The sequence below is a fragment of the Ascaphus truei genome, chromosome 1 (genome assembly GCF_040206685.1).
Source record: "Ascaphus truei isolate aAscTru1 chromosome 1, aAscTru1.hap1, whole genome shotgun sequence".
In the NCBI taxonomy this organism is placed as follows: Eukaryota; Metazoa; Chordata; class Amphibia; order Anura; family Ascaphidae; genus Ascaphus; species Ascaphus truei.
Genome location: NC_134483.1, coordinates 343,781,937 through 343,800,424, shown reverse-complemented (window position 1 = coordinate 343,800,424; position 18,488 = coordinate 343,781,937). Strand labels below are relative to the sequence as shown.

The 18,488-nt window shown below is 44.5% G+C and overlaps 1 protein-coding gene across 2 annotated transcripts in view; it reads right to left on the bottom strand.

Moving 5' to 3' along the window:
• Nucleotides 1-975: 975 nt before the first annotated feature.
• Nucleotides 976-18,488, bottom strand: part of LEF1 (lymphoid enhancer binding factor 1) — a 130,167-nt gene continuing 112,654 nt past the window's right edge. For both annotated transcript variants that reach the window (XM_075608380.1, XM_075608391.1), the window contains one exon: nt 976-1,556. The gene's annotated coding sequence lies outside the window, so the exon portion shown is untranslated. The remainder of the gene's footprint in view (nt 1,557-18,488) is intronic.

The window sequence follows — 18,488 nt, the reverse complement described above, 5'->3', positions numbered from 1 at the left end:
CTGCAGAATATGTTGGTGTGTTATCAGTACATAATAATAATAATAATAATAACAACAGCAGCCGAATAACATTGTCTGCTCTCGGGGGTTTGCAATTAGCTTATTTCCTGACAGCTACCCCCTCACGTTAAGGTTTTGTTAGAATATCTCCTGATGTTATAAAAAGTGAAGACCAACGCATCAGACTTTATCAAACAAATGTACTGACATTTTTTTTTGTTTTATTACAAAGCTTTTTCCTTTAAAAAAAAAAGAAAAGAAAAAAACGTATGCTCAGCACATTAACTCAAATTGGAATGAACAAAAAAAAGAGTTTAGTTGACAATTTTCTTTTGGCAAAGTCTGTGCCTTACTATTAAAAAGAGGGATACATCAAAATGCTGATTTCAACAACTGGCACCAAATCCCACTCTCGGCTAGCAGAAGAAAAAAATACAAAAACAAATACAATACAGTACAATTTACAATGTATCCAAGTGCTGGTCTTTCTATACAATGTATGGAGGGGAGGAATACATTGGAACCTCAGTGCCCTTCTGTTGTTTTGGGGTATGGTGTATGTTTATAAATGGGCAAAAGATAGGACTCCAAACGTTTTCCTGCAAGATTACTTTTTTTTTTTTTGGCGCTTAATATGTATGTGACATAAGTCAAAAGAAATAAACCACAGAGGGTCGGTCTTCTTTTGCTGTTAGAGGTACTGCAGCGTGTTGAAGACCCCTTTATCAGCAAAGGGGTGAAGGGCCAACGAATTATACAACTTCAACAAAATGGACACAATTTGCACCATTTATGAGATGTGATGCTAACTTGCACCTTCTAATTGTGTTAAATTTTGTGCAAAAGCCTCAGACGATTTTGACAGAATGAGGGCACGGCCTACAAGGTTCTTGCAATGTGCCAGTCAAGACCCGAGATAAAATGAAAAAAGAGGGCTTTCTTTTATGCCTCAGGTTAATAAAATATACACCAATCCACCTTTAAATCTGATACAAAAGCATTCAAGTTTTATGGAGAAGAAACGATACAATGGTAAAAAATAAAAACAAACAATTGATCCTTTTGCTCCATTTTTTTTTAAATAAAAGGTTTGTCAGAGACAGACGGTCTCCTCCATGTATTATGTCCAGGGTCAGCACTTGGGTTGGTCTGGACCCGTTGGGGGAACTCTGGTGGGCTTCACAAACACACTGATCTCCACGGGTAGGAAGGCAAGATATGAAAGGTGATCACGGACTGAAAAACAATGGATGATGCTCCTCTGTTGACAACCCTACGTCTTCCTATCTTGGGGATATGGATATCTAGTGGTATCCTGTGAAGGCCGGGAGGGTACGGGGGGCCAGACTTCAGGCAGTGATTGTCTATACGGTACAGTGTCTCTAGCAGTGACATCGGGGTGGCATATTGATGTCGTTCGCAGGCTCCTTGGGGGGCATAGCGGCGCAGGTTATGGAGATGTCAGGGAGATTAACAAGCTTCCATCTCCAGAAGGGCTCCTGCTGCTGCTGCCGCTGCCTTTGCTTTGCACGTTGAGAATGTATTTTTCTTTCCTCCTTAAAGGGAGATAAAAAGAAACACCACTTATCAGTTACATGTTATTTATTATGCACGCGACAATGCCGCCCACTATTAAAGTTTAGCTGATTGCAGTTTCAAGAATCTACGTACTTGGTGGAAAAAGAAGGAGAAAATACAGCACCAAATTTAGCAAATAAAAAAGTAATTTTTTTTCTCTCTCTTCTCTCTCCCTCCCATCCCTTTAATACCTTATGATGACCCCAATTCTTTCCGCCTCTCTCCAGTATTCTTACTTTCTACTCACGAGTCAACTGACTTCCTTTCTTTCTTTGTCTGCTTTCTGCGTAGACTTTATAGCTACCCAATTTATATCTTATCTGACTCTCTATTTGCCACAGCCTATGTGAACTAGGATGTCATGTGCCAGATAAATAGCCTATCAGGTACAACACTCACTGGCTGACTTGCTTGTCAGAGAAATGTTAACACCTCCATAGAATTAACGTGTAAAAGAACTCAGAGGTGCAAACATAGGGTCACCTTAGTATGCATGCAAAGTTTCTACGTTTCATGATCTTGGAGCTATGGCGTTGACAGACAGACGCCAGGGTTGCCACCTTCTATTGAAGGCTAACCCGGAGATATATATATTTTTTTAACATTTATCTTCTTTATATATTTATTTCGCTTACCTGCATCTCCTGGCATCCTCCGGCATACTCCCCTGCAAATCCCGTTTACATGGATGCGCAACATCTAATGGCTGATAAGGGGATGTCTTATGGCACCGAGGCATCACGCGATGCCACGTTGGCATGGCAATGTGACGCTGCGCAATGCCATGACATCACAGAGCGTCTCGTCATCATGGCAACAAGCGCCACGTGAATCCGTAACGGCACGTACCGTCCTGTTGTCATGGCAACGCAGCACCATTTGATGTTGCACAGTCATGTTGACGGGAGTTGCAAGGGGAGATGCCGGTAGGATGCTTGGAGACGCAGCGGCCAACTTGGAGAATTACCAGGTAAACCCGTAGCCCGAAGATACGCGGCCGAAATCCGTAGTCTCCGGGTCAAACCCAGAGTGGGGGCAACCCTGGCAGATGTCTGTTTCATTATTGTAGATCTTTATCAGAGAGCAAACCACGAATGTTTGCTACACCCACTGAGATGCATACGCAAAAACACACATCCAAAGCGCACAAGATTTAGCTGTCATCTCTGTGGCTTCTGTTTATACAACTTTCCCAGACACAGAGACCAATACAGTGCAAAATAAATATTAGAGGCATGACAGAAAAAACCATGCCCATTGTGATTAAAGAAGTTCTACTTATAACTTGAGACGACACACTAGACTTAAGTTAAAAATAACTCTCGTCACAGAATCTCAGAGGTGTCAGCAACTCTCAACATCCCTTTTCTTTTAGAGAGTGCTGTCACCACACTAGCTCAATCAACAATCAATGCTGGTCTTGATTCCAAATGTGTTTGTCCAGTTCAAAGTGTTGCAAGTTGGGCCGAATTTGGCCTGGAGGACTTAACATCTGCTAGATCTGGAATCTGAGTAGAGCTGCTGCTTGTAACTTAAAATAAATTACCAGTGCAAATTGAAATTGATCAGTATGTGCAAAGAGTCAGGCCTATGGATCCGTGCTAAAGTTCACATTTCTACACTAGGAAATGTTCAAAAGCGATTCAGCCCTGCTGAACACTGCAAAATGAGACTGACAAAATAGGCTTCGGATTCTAGCCTTTAAGTTTGCGATGCCAATAAAGTGATGCCTCAATTCAGGTTTCATTTTAACAACTGTGCTCGCTAATTTTTATTGAAAAGGGTATTTTATTCTTTAGGAGAGAGGACGTGTCAAATTTCCCCTCACCTTTTAAAGAGAATATGTACTTGGTACTCATAGTGATTATCTCTATAATGAAGTCTGAGCCTCATATTTTCTTTTCTTTGGAGGAAATATAAGATTATCCCCAAAATGTAGACCCTGGTAAATCTGCAACGTTTATTTCTGCTTTGCCTTGTTACCCACATGAGTGGTTATTCCAACAGCACTGGTTGTCTCTTGTTGTTGGAAGGATGTATTAATGGTTCAGATTTTCTTAGCTTGACAATATTTTATTCACAGCTTGTTTTATTTTTTTGTTGAACAGGCCAGTTTCATCCAAGAAGAGTCAAACCACAAGACTATACCTAGTATTTTGTCTCAACTGATTAAAACACTGAGGAATGCAAAGAAATGACATGTATCGCCTTTGCCAGAAAGGCTTGCACTGTACTACTATGGAATTGTAAAGTGGGCCCATTTGGCAGTGAGGGGGATCACCCAGAGTTATGTATAACCTAAATATTACAATTGTAAAGGACTATTAAAAAAAATCTACAATCATTCTACAATCATTCCTGTTTTAAAACAACAGATTATGTCAGATAAACTCTTCTGTGGAATTTATCCGACGTTGGTCCTGTGTTTGCATGTGGCAGAAAAGTGTCAGTGGTTTAGAAATTGAGCAAAAGTGGTGATACTTTTTTTTTTTTAACCCAAAGTGTCGTCACAGTTTGACCATAAAGATAAAACAAAAGAGGCTAATGCCCTAGACACATTTTGCCCTCCCACTGTCCACAACGGTAGCACAGTCCATGTCAGTGAGATGAAAGCGCTGCAGAGTTCACTTTCCAAGGAGAGTTAAAACACCGGCCAAGCAAACTGCAGAAAAAAAATACTAGCGAGAGCACCCCACAGATTTTATTTACTTTGAGCCTTTTCATCCCAGACGTTCAAAGGGTTTGGCCCAGGTTGCTCTTCCTGGGAAGGTTTTCCTTTCAGCCTTACATGAAAACATTGGGCTTCCTGTGTGAGGAATGGCCTGGAGGCGCCAGGCCAGTAAGTTCACAGCAGCCTGATACAAGCGCCGTGATTCAGAACTGCTCCCGATTAGGAGCCAGGAATGTCTGCAGCACCGAGGGGAATAGAACTCTCCTATGTTCAGGCCATTTCTTCCCCATGCTGCCTTTGAAGTCAGGAGGTTATAATAACTTTGGCAGACCTGCACCAGACCTCTGTGAGCAGGGGACATGAAATCTGCTGGAGTTAACTGACCCAGTGATGGGCCATACCTGTGTGGTTTTTTTTTTTTTTAACATAGAAGTGTAATGCATGTCAAATTCTGAGACAATTATCAGCATCAATAATGGCAGAATATATCAAAAATGTCATTTTCACAGGAGCACGAAATGCTGATTTGAAAAATCTAACTTTGTGTTAAACATTGCATTTATTCTGCACAATGACGGTACATGAGTTTTAATTAGGCCGCACGCCAGACATATACGCTTATGATTTTGAGGTTTTTGACGGTAGAAATGCTATTTCCTTCATAGAAACTTTGGGGGGATTCAAGAAGCGCTGATAGTGTATCGGTATAGGAGCTTGATTAGTGTTAACTGGCGTTGACTTGAATGGCAGTCAGCGCTGATCGAGCTACGATATCCGTTACCGGCGCTTTGTGGATCCCCCCCCCCCCAATATGGCATTTTGCTGTAAATTGAATGCTTGAAAATTAACCATTTCTACAAACCTCATTGCTGCCACAAAGACTTGCAAAGAGTATTGTTTTTCTACAGAAAAAAAAAAAAAAAAAAAAGTGCCAGAATACCAAGTGGAGACAAATGAACTCGTATTTAGACTACAATTAAAGCAGCACCACATGGTACGTTGCGTTTTTTTAATTACAGGATTGAAACAGGGAGTTTCCGGAACGGAGCTGTTAATTCCACCTCTGGGGAACCCCCTGCATCCTGAGATACCTCTGGAGCGGCGCCGGTATCTCTGCAGCCAGGGAACACGTGTTGACATGAAATGGCGGCTTTTAAATGGTCGCGTATTGTGTGGGCCAATTAGAAGCCGTGACGTCATCCGTTACGGCTTCCTATTGGCCAGCGTGAACGGGACATTTAAACTGCACAGGGATACTGGCAGCCCCTACCGAGGTAACTATTTCTGGAAGCAGCGGAACTCCGCATCTGAAATGAACACAGTTCAGCTCTGGAGACCCCGTGCTTCCAACCTGTGATTAAATTATTTAAAAAAAAAAATGTTTTTACTGCATTGCAGCATGATTGCTGCTTTAAATAGTGTATAGGGAAATGTGGCAGATAACAATGAAACCCCTCCCATTTCCCAGCCCCACACCATTTCATAAACACTAAATGGAGTTTCTTGCTCATCAAAAGAAACAACTGAGTTCCTGTGAGTTTCCCCTAAAAATATGTCTGTTTGTAAACAAAAAAAGTGACCTTATGTTCCACCCAATACCAACAGCTATTAGAAAAGAGGAGCAACATTCAGCCCAGAAGTCAGAGAACATTATTAGGCCTCGTCCAGGGGAGGGAACGGGAACGCTGTCGCTCCGGCGCTGCACCCTGCTCGCCCGTGCTTTTCCTGGCCGGCTAGGTGAGAGCGCGTCTGGGGGCGCAGCCACGATGTCACGGAGCTGGTTCGCCCTCATTGGGCGAACCGCTCACGTGACGCGCTTGCGAGCAGCAAAATCAATTTTGCTTGCTCGGCAAGCAGCTGAGTGCCGAGCAGACGCGCCCGCACGCTCACGCAGGCCACGTGCATTGTCGCAACGTGTCCAGCGTGAGCGCGCAAGCCCGCTCAGCGCCACCCTGGATGAAGCCATAGAAGAACTGGCCAGTCACTGCAGGCCCCCTGGAGTGATCTCACATAGCCAAAAAGGAGAAGCTTGGTGATTAAAAATGCATTCAAATAAAAACATGTCAAGTATTTGAAAGTAATTGTAAACTCTGCAAACAATGATAAATATTGTAGCCTGTTTAGATGGGTGTACACAGCCTTTCTAGCGTGTCCTCTACTTTGCTATTTCCTAGCTGGGGGCACTTGAGGTGGAGCGGGTGTGACTACATCAGATTATTTTATTACGTGGGTGGAGCAAAGAAGATTGACAATCACGCCCTCAAACTATCAAACATTATTTAAGAATATATATACTCCTGTCTGATTTCAATCACCAGCATTTAACCCGTTCAAAATATAATTGCCACGAGTCCCCTTCGATCCTATGTAGGACTATACGTCTAAGTTGCTAACCTTTGTAGTGGTCGAACTCATCCTATAATACTTTTTTTTTTTTTTTTTTTTAAATCCTCACCCCAAAAAACACTGTGTGACTGATAGGGGCTTGCAACAGTCAGGACTGATATGTGGACACCTGAAAGGCCCTTTACTGTCCTCTCACATTGTACTGCGCCACGGAACATGGTGGCGTCATACAAATGTAATAATAAGACTAATTCGTTTTCAGCTCATTGGGCCTTTAAAGAAGCATGCAAACAACTGATGGAAGATCGGAAAATAAAGTCACAACATACTTGAGGAGTGAAGCATACAGGGGGGTGAGAGAAATGCAGGGATGCCCGGCGGTGCCAAAGATGTCTGTTTATCTAATAAACGTGGCAGTTTCCATGGGCTTGAACTTTTTTTGACCTCTCTGGACTGGACTTAAGTATCTCACTTCATTATCTGGCATGCAAATAAAAGACACATGCTCTGTCCATACACCAGCCTGTCTCACCTATTTGGAGCCAGCCTCACTGATCTTTAGCACCAGGAGTCTCACCGATTAAAATCAGCACTTGTCCGTTAAAATGCCACGTTTCTTTGCACCAGACCTCCCCCCCCCCAACCCCCAATATGCCATGCTGCAGGTTCTCGTCTCCCTGTTAAGAGGAGAAGCACTTTTTAAAAGAAACAGCCGTGGCATTGCTCTGCAGACGGAAAACAGGTCAAGTCAGGATTCTTTTCAAGAAACCGCAGGCATGCAGCAAGCAGACTGAGAACTGCCCACATCTGAGACTTCACTGGGGGGCTTTTCGCTGAAGGCTTGCCAAGCCAGGCAGGCTGTTGCAGCCCAGCCCAATCCACAAGTAGAGTCGGCACAATCAAAGAGTGCAATTACAGCATCCTGGCTGTGGTTAGGCTTCAAAGAAAGTGCTGCAAGTCACATTTTACATATGTGAAGTCCCAGGCTCCACGCTCAATAAGAGCCACTGTGTACTTACTATTTGTATTTCATACTTAATGCCACTGCTGGGATTTTACTGATAACCCTCCCTCCTTCCAACCAGAAACTCAATGCAGCTTCTCTAAGCTGCCTTTTCAAGATACAAATATATATACAAATATATATATATATATATATATATATATATACAAATACAGCCCAAAGGAAATGCACTTACAGGAAGTTGCCTGTGGGACGTAACGCGTAGAGTTGGTGAAGTCATCGCGCTGTGGGTGTGTCTACACTGAGTCCTGGGCGTCCCTGCGATCTTACTATCTGCATTTTCAAGCGCTGGCAACTATCCTATGCAGGAGCAGAGGACGTGGAGGCACTGATTGACTCAGTCTCCTGGCGTCAACTTGTGACAGGAGTTGGTGGTGGCTGCAAGCTGTGCAGATATACCTTGCCTACCTGGGACCCTCTCACCCCCGCAGATGACTACACACAGTGATTTCTCTCCCATGTATGGTTGCTTTTTTTAATCCTGTAAGTGCATTTCCTTTGGGCTGCAGTTTTTTAATAAATGTACTCTTTTGTTTAAACAGTTACATGCTATGGAGCTTGCGCTTCTGTTTGTTTTTTGTTCTTAGATTCGTAGTGGTTGGCTATACCACTTATATCTGAAGCTGCAAAGACGCTCCCTGGATCCTCAATTGGGACCTTTATCTCTCTGGATTGTTCAAGTGGAACATTTATTTAGGACTTTGTTTTTTTCACGATAATTTTATGGTTTGAAGTTATATGTAGTTAAAAGTGTGTTGATTTTTATTGATTCATATAATTTATTATCATTATTCTATATATATTGTCACTATTATCCACCTGAGCGCTACTTAATTTTGTGTTGGTCTTTGATATATACACACACACACACACACACACACACACACACACACACACACACACACACACACACACACACACACACACACACACACACACACACACACACTGTACTGAAGTAGCAGTGGTTAAAGTGCTCAGGCATGTATAACATTCTCGACCATTTAGATTTTGGAACAGTTCTTTCAGGTTTTTGTAAGAATGCTTAATAGCTTTGCAAATTTAGGTTTCAAATCCTGACTGTTAAAAGTACAATAAAAAATATAAGATCATAAGACAAGCTGCTTTTATTAGGCCAGGAGTGGCCAACTCAAATCCTCAAGGGGCCACCAACAGGTCAGGTTTTAAGGATATCCCTGCTTCAGCACAGGTGGCTCAATCAGTGGCTCAGGCAACGATTGAGCCACCTGCGCTGAAGCAGGGAAGTCCGTAAAATCTGACCTGTTGGTGGCCCTTGAGGACTGGAGTTGGCCACTCCTGGATTAGGTGCTAGTTAGAGTCTCCCGCCTACATGCTGTAATCAGCGAGGATTATAACAGAAGATTTAAAAGAAAACGGACTATTATAATAGTTCAAAACAGAAACTGTTTTTAGGAAAACCATAGCGGTGACCAATCCAAAGAGGCCCCAAAAATCAGTGTACAGCAAATCAATATTTCAGTAAAATACTGCAGTAATTGCACATGAAGCACGTGGCAGGATGAAAAGGATGGATAACCCCCTTCCCTGCCAGAGCGGGTCAGCAACCCATTGATTCATTAAAGACCATGTGTAGAGACCTTCATCAAAATTGTACAAGGAGCACTTCAAATTCATTTTGCCAGCTAAAACATATCATCCTCATTTCCTAGATCACAAATCAGTGGTTGTGTACTGCCAACATCCTTTAAACCACTTCCCACTAAAGCTATGAATGCCCTATAGATTACATGTAAAAAATCTTTTAGTACAGTGCTGGAGCTGTTCAGGTTGATGACCCCAAGTGAGTGAGGTTTGGGGCTTTCAAACCAAAACCTCACACTTTATTGAGAAGAACGCTGGCTTCAGTGAAGGAGATGCACTGACGTGTCAAACGCCACAGATGATGGGAATGGGCACGGCTTGTGCTAGTCACAGTGAATAAGACTCACACCTCATGGCAGAAACGCCACAGATCAACCCTTGGAGCTCATTACAAGTGGAGAATTAAACATATGCCTGCAGTAAATCACTATTGGAGTTAGGCTTTCTCTCATATTAACAACCACGTCAGAGCCATAAAGGGTCAAGAGTTGAAAAAGTTAGCATGAAAATACCAAATACATTGTGCCTGCCCTCGTAACAGTAACACTCAGAAACAGGGATCTGTATCACTGAAGGGTTATTTAAAACATCCTCCCAAACTTCAATAACAAGAGATATAAAGCAATCCAAGCAATTCATTACTGAAGCAACAAACCACAATGTCCTCTAATGACAGAGGGCTGAGAAAGTCAACAGGCTCAAATCTCTTTGGTGAAAACAAAATATTAAGTGAGACAGATGTGCTGGGCAGGTGTGTGTTGTAAGCTATGGCTGCCGGGGGGTTTAAAACCACACTGGCACAGCGAAGAAGGTCAGCAGGAATCGAGCCAATCAAAAGACAGACTATTTGAGGCCCAGTTCCTGAAACTTTGTCTGAATTTTATGATAGCATTGAGTATTAGTACTATATTAGCTGCTTGTGCTTCTGAAGTTTCAAGTTATAAATCAAGTGAAAGTCAGAAAATGTTTTTGCACATGCGAGCTGATTTTTGTCCAATAAATCAGCTAAGCTGCAAGGCAAATAAGGAAGAGGATGAAGACAAAATACATCATATATACATACATATATAAATGTATATATAGTAATCTTAGAACACCAAAAGAGGGACGTTGCATGAATATAGATTTATGAAACTGTTCGGGACACTCAGCAGTGGTCGAAACCGAGACCGTAGTTTCATGAGTCACTACTGTATGTACGTATGTCTTTATTTATATAGCGCCATTAGTGTACATAGCGCTTTACATTAGTACTACACGTGACAATCATATAAATAATAAATAATACAAATAACAGATCATGGGAATAAGTGCTTCAGACATAAAAGTAACATTTCGGAAGAGGAGTCCCTGCTCCGGGGAGCTTACAATCTAATTGGTGTGGAGAACGTACAGAGACAGTAGGGGGGCATTCAGGTAAGTGCGTCTGCAGGGGGCCAAGCTTTATGTATCATGTATAGTATTAGCCACGGTGCTACTCATATGCTTCTTTAAGCAAGTAGGTCTTAAAGGTGTTCTACTGACACAAGAGAACTCTCTTCCCATGAGCGCTAAAGGCCATGTTTATACATACTGCGCTATATGATTGCACACACAGCTGTCTCTTACACATACATATACTCTATGTAATTCCATCCCAATATACCAATAGGGACCACATAGTATCTACTCACACTAATAGTAATGCTACACAATTTTACATTTCTACACCTACCATTGGTATACACTCCCACTCCACACACCTTGTGTAAAGTGCTGTATACACTGTGGGCGCTGTATAAATGTATATTTACACACACACACACACACACACACACACACACACACACACACACACACACCACCAACATTCAGGGACCATTTAACACCTCAAAATCGCATACAGCACAGGGGGAGGGATAGGTTTCAGTTAGATACATTCCAGGATGCACTGTTCTATAGTAAAAACCCTTTCTTGCTTTAACCATTGTATCACCGCCGGAAGAAGAGATCAGTGTATATAGAAAGATCGCACAAATAAAAGCATTTCGTTAGCCATAGAACGGTATCGTCTATTAATTTTTGATTATTAAAGCTCGGCTAACACGGTACCGATACCTCTACATCTATCTATCTATCTATCTATCTATCTATCTATCTATCTATCTATCTATCTATCTATCTATCTATCCATCTATCCATCTATCTATCCATCTAGACTAAACTACTAATATGACCAGATATAAGCATATACAAAATGTTGCTCTTATTTCTGGATACATATATGATATATGGATATACAGTATATACACAAAAACTGTGTTGGATCTAAAACACAACATGGAGACATAATTGCTAATCTCTCTAGAATTGATAAATCAGCAGTTTTGTTTGAGATACTTCCCTAATCCAAAAACGAGCATGCTGTAATATAAAGTCCACTGAGTATCACCACACACTTATTATAACTCCCCTGAGGCTGCTTCCCCTTAAAAGAGCATTCTGAATTTGGTTGAAATTTAAGCTGTCCTAGTTACTATGTACAGGAGGGCCCCGGGCATGCAGCGGGTTCCGTTCTAAGGACCCGCCGCAAAGCGAAAATCGCCGGAATGCGGAACCAGTGATTTTCGTTATGTGCGCAAAACACCTCATTCTGCGCATGCGCGACCCCGGACCGGTACGTTCTGCGCATGCGCGACATTGTACTGGCCCGTTCTGCGCATGTGGCCCGGCCCGTTCCTCAGACATTGCGGGCCCCCTTCTCGGTACCGCCGTATCGGCGGATCGCCGAAAAGCGGGGCCTTGCTGTACTGTACATGTAAAAAACGCTTTATATACATATTTCATTTAATACTTAAAAAAGAATTGGTTGTTATTTGGTTTACGGGTCTATCAAGCAGGCAGGATAGGCGTTTTGACACCCCTGCCATACATGAGAGGCTGCCTATTTCAGACAAGGAGTACTGAACGTCACATAATTGCACCCATACTGAATGAACATACTGATTACTGCCACAGGGTGGCAGTATGCTCCTAAACACAGTATTAAACAGAAAAACGGATAATATGAATGGTAGACACTATGCTAGGCTAGATGCACTAAGCTCTATAAAAAATGGCAATCCAAGCAGCTCAAAAAAATAAATCTTTTTTTTTGCTTTAATATATGCAGCCTTGGATTACCTTTATCGAAAACTAATGACCTAAACTGCCGATCGATTACTTCTCCCGTGATCGATCAGCAAAGATCCTGCATTCCAGGGTTCACTAAATGGCTGCCATTCAGTTTCAAATCAATCCTTCAGTCAGTGTAACTCAGCAGCTACAATGTATTCTTATATAACTAAGGTAACATTATCTATTGTTACAGTTTACAGCTCAAACTACTGGGAACATTGGCAACAAATGATCACAAACAGTAAAGTGTTACACAGATTTTGCACTGCTGGGGATGTTATGTTCCCTGACTTAACATGGTATCCTCAAACAGCATCGGAGCTACATCTCATTTGAATAGGTGTAACGTCAAATTATTGTAGCATAATGTTGTGTTATCTTCCAATAACTTGACATTATATCGGTCTTGACGTTACTCACTGGTGCAATATTCCTAGATTTTGCAAAGGGTTTAGATACTGTTGATCATGTTATCTTGTTTAACAAACTCCAGTGCTCTCACTCCACCGCTCACCTCCACCGTCCCAAAAAGACTTTCTTCCAACAGCAAACAGATCTAAAAAAATGTATTTTCCGTGGTGTATGACCTCTACCCCGTTATTTTCAACTGGGAATCTGCGGCCAACAAGGGGGGAGAGCAGGGACAACTGTCCCAGGCCCAGTGACTCCCCAGCAGCAGCGGCTCGGCATTCACTGCAATCCCCCCCCCCACCCTTGCTTCAAACTTCTGCCCGGTGCAGAACCGACGGTCTCCCCACTCCAAGGTAAGATGGTTGGGGGGGAGAGGCGTGTCTGTGGGGGAATGTGTGTGCGTGAGTGGGGGGTAGTGTGTGTATGTGTTTGGGGGGGGGAGGGAGGATGTGTGTGTGTGAGTGAGGTGGAGTGTGATTGAAGGAGGGTGTAATTGAGGGGGAGTGTAAGAGAGGGAGAGTGTAACAGAGGGTGAGTGTAAGAGAGGGAGTGTAAGAGGGGGGAGAGTTAGGCTGCGTCCATAGAGATGGGAGCAGTGCTGAACCGCGCTGACGCTGAGGCTCGCCTGCTGAAGCCTGTGCGATTTCATGCACATGCAGACGATCCAGCGGGCGCGATCGGGAGGCGGGGGAAGGCTGAGGGAGGCGGGGCAGTGACGTCGCTGGGCCAATCGCCCGCGACGCACCGACGTCAACGTCACGGCGCCGTGATGTTGACGCTGCTTCTCGCTGATTGGATGTTTTCAGCCGACAGCGCGCTGAAAAACAGCTTGGCTGTCGGCTGAAAAATCCAACTCCACAGCACGCCTGCGGACGCTCGCGTGAGCCCCCTCTAAAGACATCCTCATTGAGGATGCCGGGGCTCAGCGCGGAGCGTCCGCACGGCTCAGTGCGGCTTCCCCTGCTATGGACGTGGCCTAAGAGAGGGAGAGTGTAAGAGGAGGAGAGTGTAAGAGGGGGAGAGTGTAAGAGGAGGAGAGTGTAAGAGGGGGAGAGTGTAAGAGGAGGAGAGTGTAAGAGGGGGAGAGTGTAAGAGGAGGAGAGTGTAAGAGGGGGAGAGTGTAAGAGGAGGAGAGTGTAAGAGGGGGAGAGTGTAAGAGGAGGAGAGTGTAAGAGGGGGAGAGTGTAAGAGGAGGAGAGTGTAAGAGGGGGAGAGTGTAAGAGGAGGAGAGTGTAAGAGAAGAAGAGTGAAAGGGAGAGAAGGTGTGTAAACTGGGAAGAGAGAAGCAGGGAGTGTAAGAGGGGAAGAATAGAGAGGGGATGTGAGAAACAGCGGTAAGTGAGAAAGTGGGGGTGGGGGGGGTTGACAGACAGGGGGAGGGGTTTGGAGTTTCCACAGAATTTCACAATATCATTTTAGGGTTCCTTAACCAAAAAATGGGTGAAAAACACTGCTCTAGCCAAGTAATTACAAAAAGGTGCAATCTTCCCCACACCACAGGCTTAAAAAAAAAAAAAAAAAAAAGTGTTAAAAGAACGAAATGAGGAGAGAGGGTATCAATAATGTTTCCATAAATACTTACTACAAATTATTTTTGATTTTCAGATTATAAGGATTTTAAATATTGTTTGCAGTCCACAAAGACAGGGAAACAAGATTTCACAACAGTATGCAAGAGAAAAAAATATGGCTGTGCTTCTGCTTCTCTGCAATTCATTAGTTAAGGGAGGACAATGCAATGAGGATGCCACAGGACAGTGTGCTGAGAAGGGGATAAAGTTACAGGAGATGAAATGTCAGATTCCTGAAGCCTCTCTCTGAGGCCTGCAAATAATTGTGGTTTGTTGTGTTTATGGAATTCATTACATTATGCAATTAAAAACAGAAATCAGAGAGGAAACTTTCTACCGTGATTAAAGAAGACTGCAACATTATGAATCTGGCCCAGGGACAAACTTCTAAATGACCGCACTATTTCCCGACAGACTATGTCCCACAAATTGCAAGACTGCTCCATAGTTAAAGGCTGAGTGATCCACAAATATAAAAGAATCTATGAAGGAAAAAGTAGGCATCGTGTTACCTGCTCAGATAATTAGGACAGTGTTTTTGTTTTTTTGAATGTTTTGAACGGTTCTAGCTTTACTGTATTACATAGTACTGATCATTTAAAGCAGCGATTCCCAACAGGCGGTTCGGGAACCCCTAGGGGTTAGTGATGTGCCTCCAAGGAGTTTGCCCCCCAAAATGTAATGCAGATCCCAGGGAGTATAGTACGTTCCTCAGTCGTTGTGGGGTCTGTGCACTTAATAAGGCCCCAAACTGCACCTTAGCGTGTGTGGTACAGCTGTCAATTATAGCAAGAGTTTCCAAAGTTGCTCCCCACAATGCTTTGCATTCATAGCAGCAAGGCATTGTGGGGTGTGACTTTGGAAGCTCCACAAATGATGGCAGCTATACCACCTGTGCTGTCTAGAGATGCAGTGTGGGGCCTTATTAAGCATGTGTTCTCCTCACGAGCTCAGGATACTATACTGCTTAGAATCAGTCAAACAGTTTTGTTAGCGATGAGTCTGATGAGCAGACAATAAGATTTATTAAATAGGGGTCCACGGAACAAATATTTTCTAGCAGGGGGGCACAATGTAAAAAAGATTGGGAACCGCCCTACTGGGGGGGGGAGGGGCCAAACACCGGCGGGGACAGGAAAATTTTCAGAGCCACGGGGGGGAACACCGGCGGGAACACCGGCGGGGACAGAGGTGAGGGTGGGACCGACGTGCGCACCACCACACACTCACACCCTCCACCTACTCCCTCTTCTCCTCACCACCTAATTATGAACCTACAGTATTGTTACGCTAATATATCATTTATACAACCTATTACAGATTTACATCCCGGGCAACGCCGGGTCTATCAGCTAATTCCAAATAAACGCAGAGCAGGACTAAGGTGGAAATTCACTAGGCACTCACTGACCTGAATGGCAATAAACACTGGATCAGGGCGTCACCCCGTATGCGCACTCAGTGAATCCTAGTGTATCACCTCACACATCACACTTCAAATCATCTGAACAAGCCTTTGCTCTCTAGAGCAGGGGTGCGCAAACTTTTGGTTCTGCGCCCCCATGCCTGCTCTCCCCCAGTGCTCGCGCTCCCCCCCTTACCTGTGTGCCGGGTCAAATGAGGCAGCGGGATCATGTGACGTCACAGCACGTGACCCCGCAATGTCAAATGAGGCCGTGCTGCCATGGCGACACGTCGACTGAAGCCGGCTGAATCACGGTGAGTTACAGAGGCCTTGCGCGGTCCCTGAGCATTTAATTTAAATGCCCTGGAGAACCGCGCGAGGCTTCTGTAACCGCTGCGCCCCCCCCCCCAAAAAAAATCTCACGCTCCCCCAGTTTGTGCACGTCTGATCTAGAAAATGAAGACTGAAGAAAACCCCCATTACTGGTCCTTCTGAATTACTGCGGCTCGCTTCAAAAAGATATAAAAATGCTTTCTATTCCCTGCCACAAATCAGGAGAAAGTCTCCTTTTTATTAACTTCTTCAGTGCCAGAGGGTCGTGATCACTTGACCACTCTTTGGAGCGATCACGTGATCCCTTTCCAGGTTTGCGTCCGCCCCTCCCCGCCAGTCCGGACGTCAAGTGATGCCCCATCCAGTGTAGTACGCAATCGGTGCCCCCACCCCACCCAATCACATACAGCCCCTAAAATATGAGCATCACCTATGCCGATGTACAATGTGTCATAAGGGCCCCTCGGGGTGGCACTTTTGATGATGTACGCTGTACATCACAAGGCACTGAAGGGTTAATGCTGCAGGTAGGAGTGCTACGCTCACATATTACCTCTAAAGAGAATAATCATTAGTTGGGGTCTGCAGCGTATAGACAACGTTTATCATAAAATGAAGCAAGTTACTTGTCAGAGGAAAAGTGCAGCATGTCCCAACCTCATCACCACAAACACATAACTGTACACAATTATCACTGGCAAGGCCACACACTGTACACTCAGGCTCCTCTACCGCTGGAGAACTCTGTAGACATTTTGGCTTCTTAAAGGGCTTGCAACACGCTGAAATAGATCCTCACACTTGCACGGGGAGTTGGATTTTTATATTTAATTTGAGTACTGAGCCTTCAAAAAGAAGTTAATGTACTTGGCTTACCAGCTTTTGAAGAAAAAAAGAAAAAAAAAAGGAAATTTGTAATTTCTGGGAAGTGACTGCAGCATATTTATTTTTAAACATTGTAGCAATGTTTTCATAAAATCTTCAGGTTGCATGGAACAGTTAGTTTAGCGCCAAGTACACCAATCACTGGTAGAAGAAACAGGCCTTTACTATGGGTAGGAAAACACAACCAAATAGGGTCTGTGTGTGTTTTGCTCGATCACTTTGAGATCACAGGGGAATACAGATCAATATGACATGCAGGCCCGCCAACAGGGGGGGTCTGCCGGGGTCGGCGTCCTGGTCCCCGTGAGTCCTGGCCCCCTGCACTGCCGTGCCCGTTATATATATGTATATATAAAGTCAGGGGGAAAAAATGTCGACGACATCTGTGCACATGCGTAGAGCTGAGGTCTCAGCACGCATGCGCAGGGAAGCGGGGTGTCCGGCCTGCTTCCTGTGGGCCCGCTCCCCCCGCTCCCAACGTGGGATGGAGGGGAGTGCTCCAATTCAGCTTCCCCCGCGGCTGCCTCCTGCCCCGGGCACCCAGTCACTCACTCACCCACCCAGTTACTAATCCCCCCAGTCACTCACCCACCCAGTCACTGGCTCACCCACCCAGTCACTCACTCACCCACCCAGTCACTCACTCACTCACTTACTCCCCCACCCAGTCACTCACTCACTTACAGTCACTTACTCCCCCACCCAGTCACTCACTCACCCACCCAGTCACTCACCCACCCAGTCACTCACCCACCCAGTCACTTGCTCACTCACCCACCCACTCACTCACCCAGTCACTCACTCACCCACTCAGTCACTCACTCACCCACCCAGTCACTCACCCACCCACCCAGTCATTCAAGTCAAAGTCACTCACTCACTCACTCAGTCACTCAGTCACCCACCCAGTCACTCAGTCACCCACCCATCCACCCAGTCACTCAGTCAGTCACCCACCCACCGAGTCAGTCACCCACCAAGTCAGTTGCGGTCACCCACCCACCCAGTCACCCACCCAGGTAGTCTGTCACCCACCCAGGCAGTCAGTCACCCACCCAGGCAGTCAGTCACCCACCCAGTCACACAGTCACCTGTTTTTTGTTGAAAATATAAAAATAAACAGATTGCATTGTAATTTTGTTCCATATTACAATAAGAAGAAAACAGTTAAGTAAAAGATGCGCGCTAAAAAATATTGTTTTGTGGTAGGTGCAGTATGGGTTTGGGGGGGGTGGGGAGGGGTGCTGCTCCTTTCATTTGTCCTGGGGACCCTGATTTCTGTTGGCGGCCCTGTGTGCATGGATCTAGTCGGTGATTTGCAGTTCTGTCCATTGAGCTCTGCCTGAAATGTAGGAAACTTGTTCATCATGTCTCACACTGATACTGTATATGCAATCTCAGGAGGACAAGTGTATGTTCGTAACTGGGGATCTGCCAGCATATTCATTGGAGAAAAAACAATGTCAAGAGAGGCAAAATAAATAC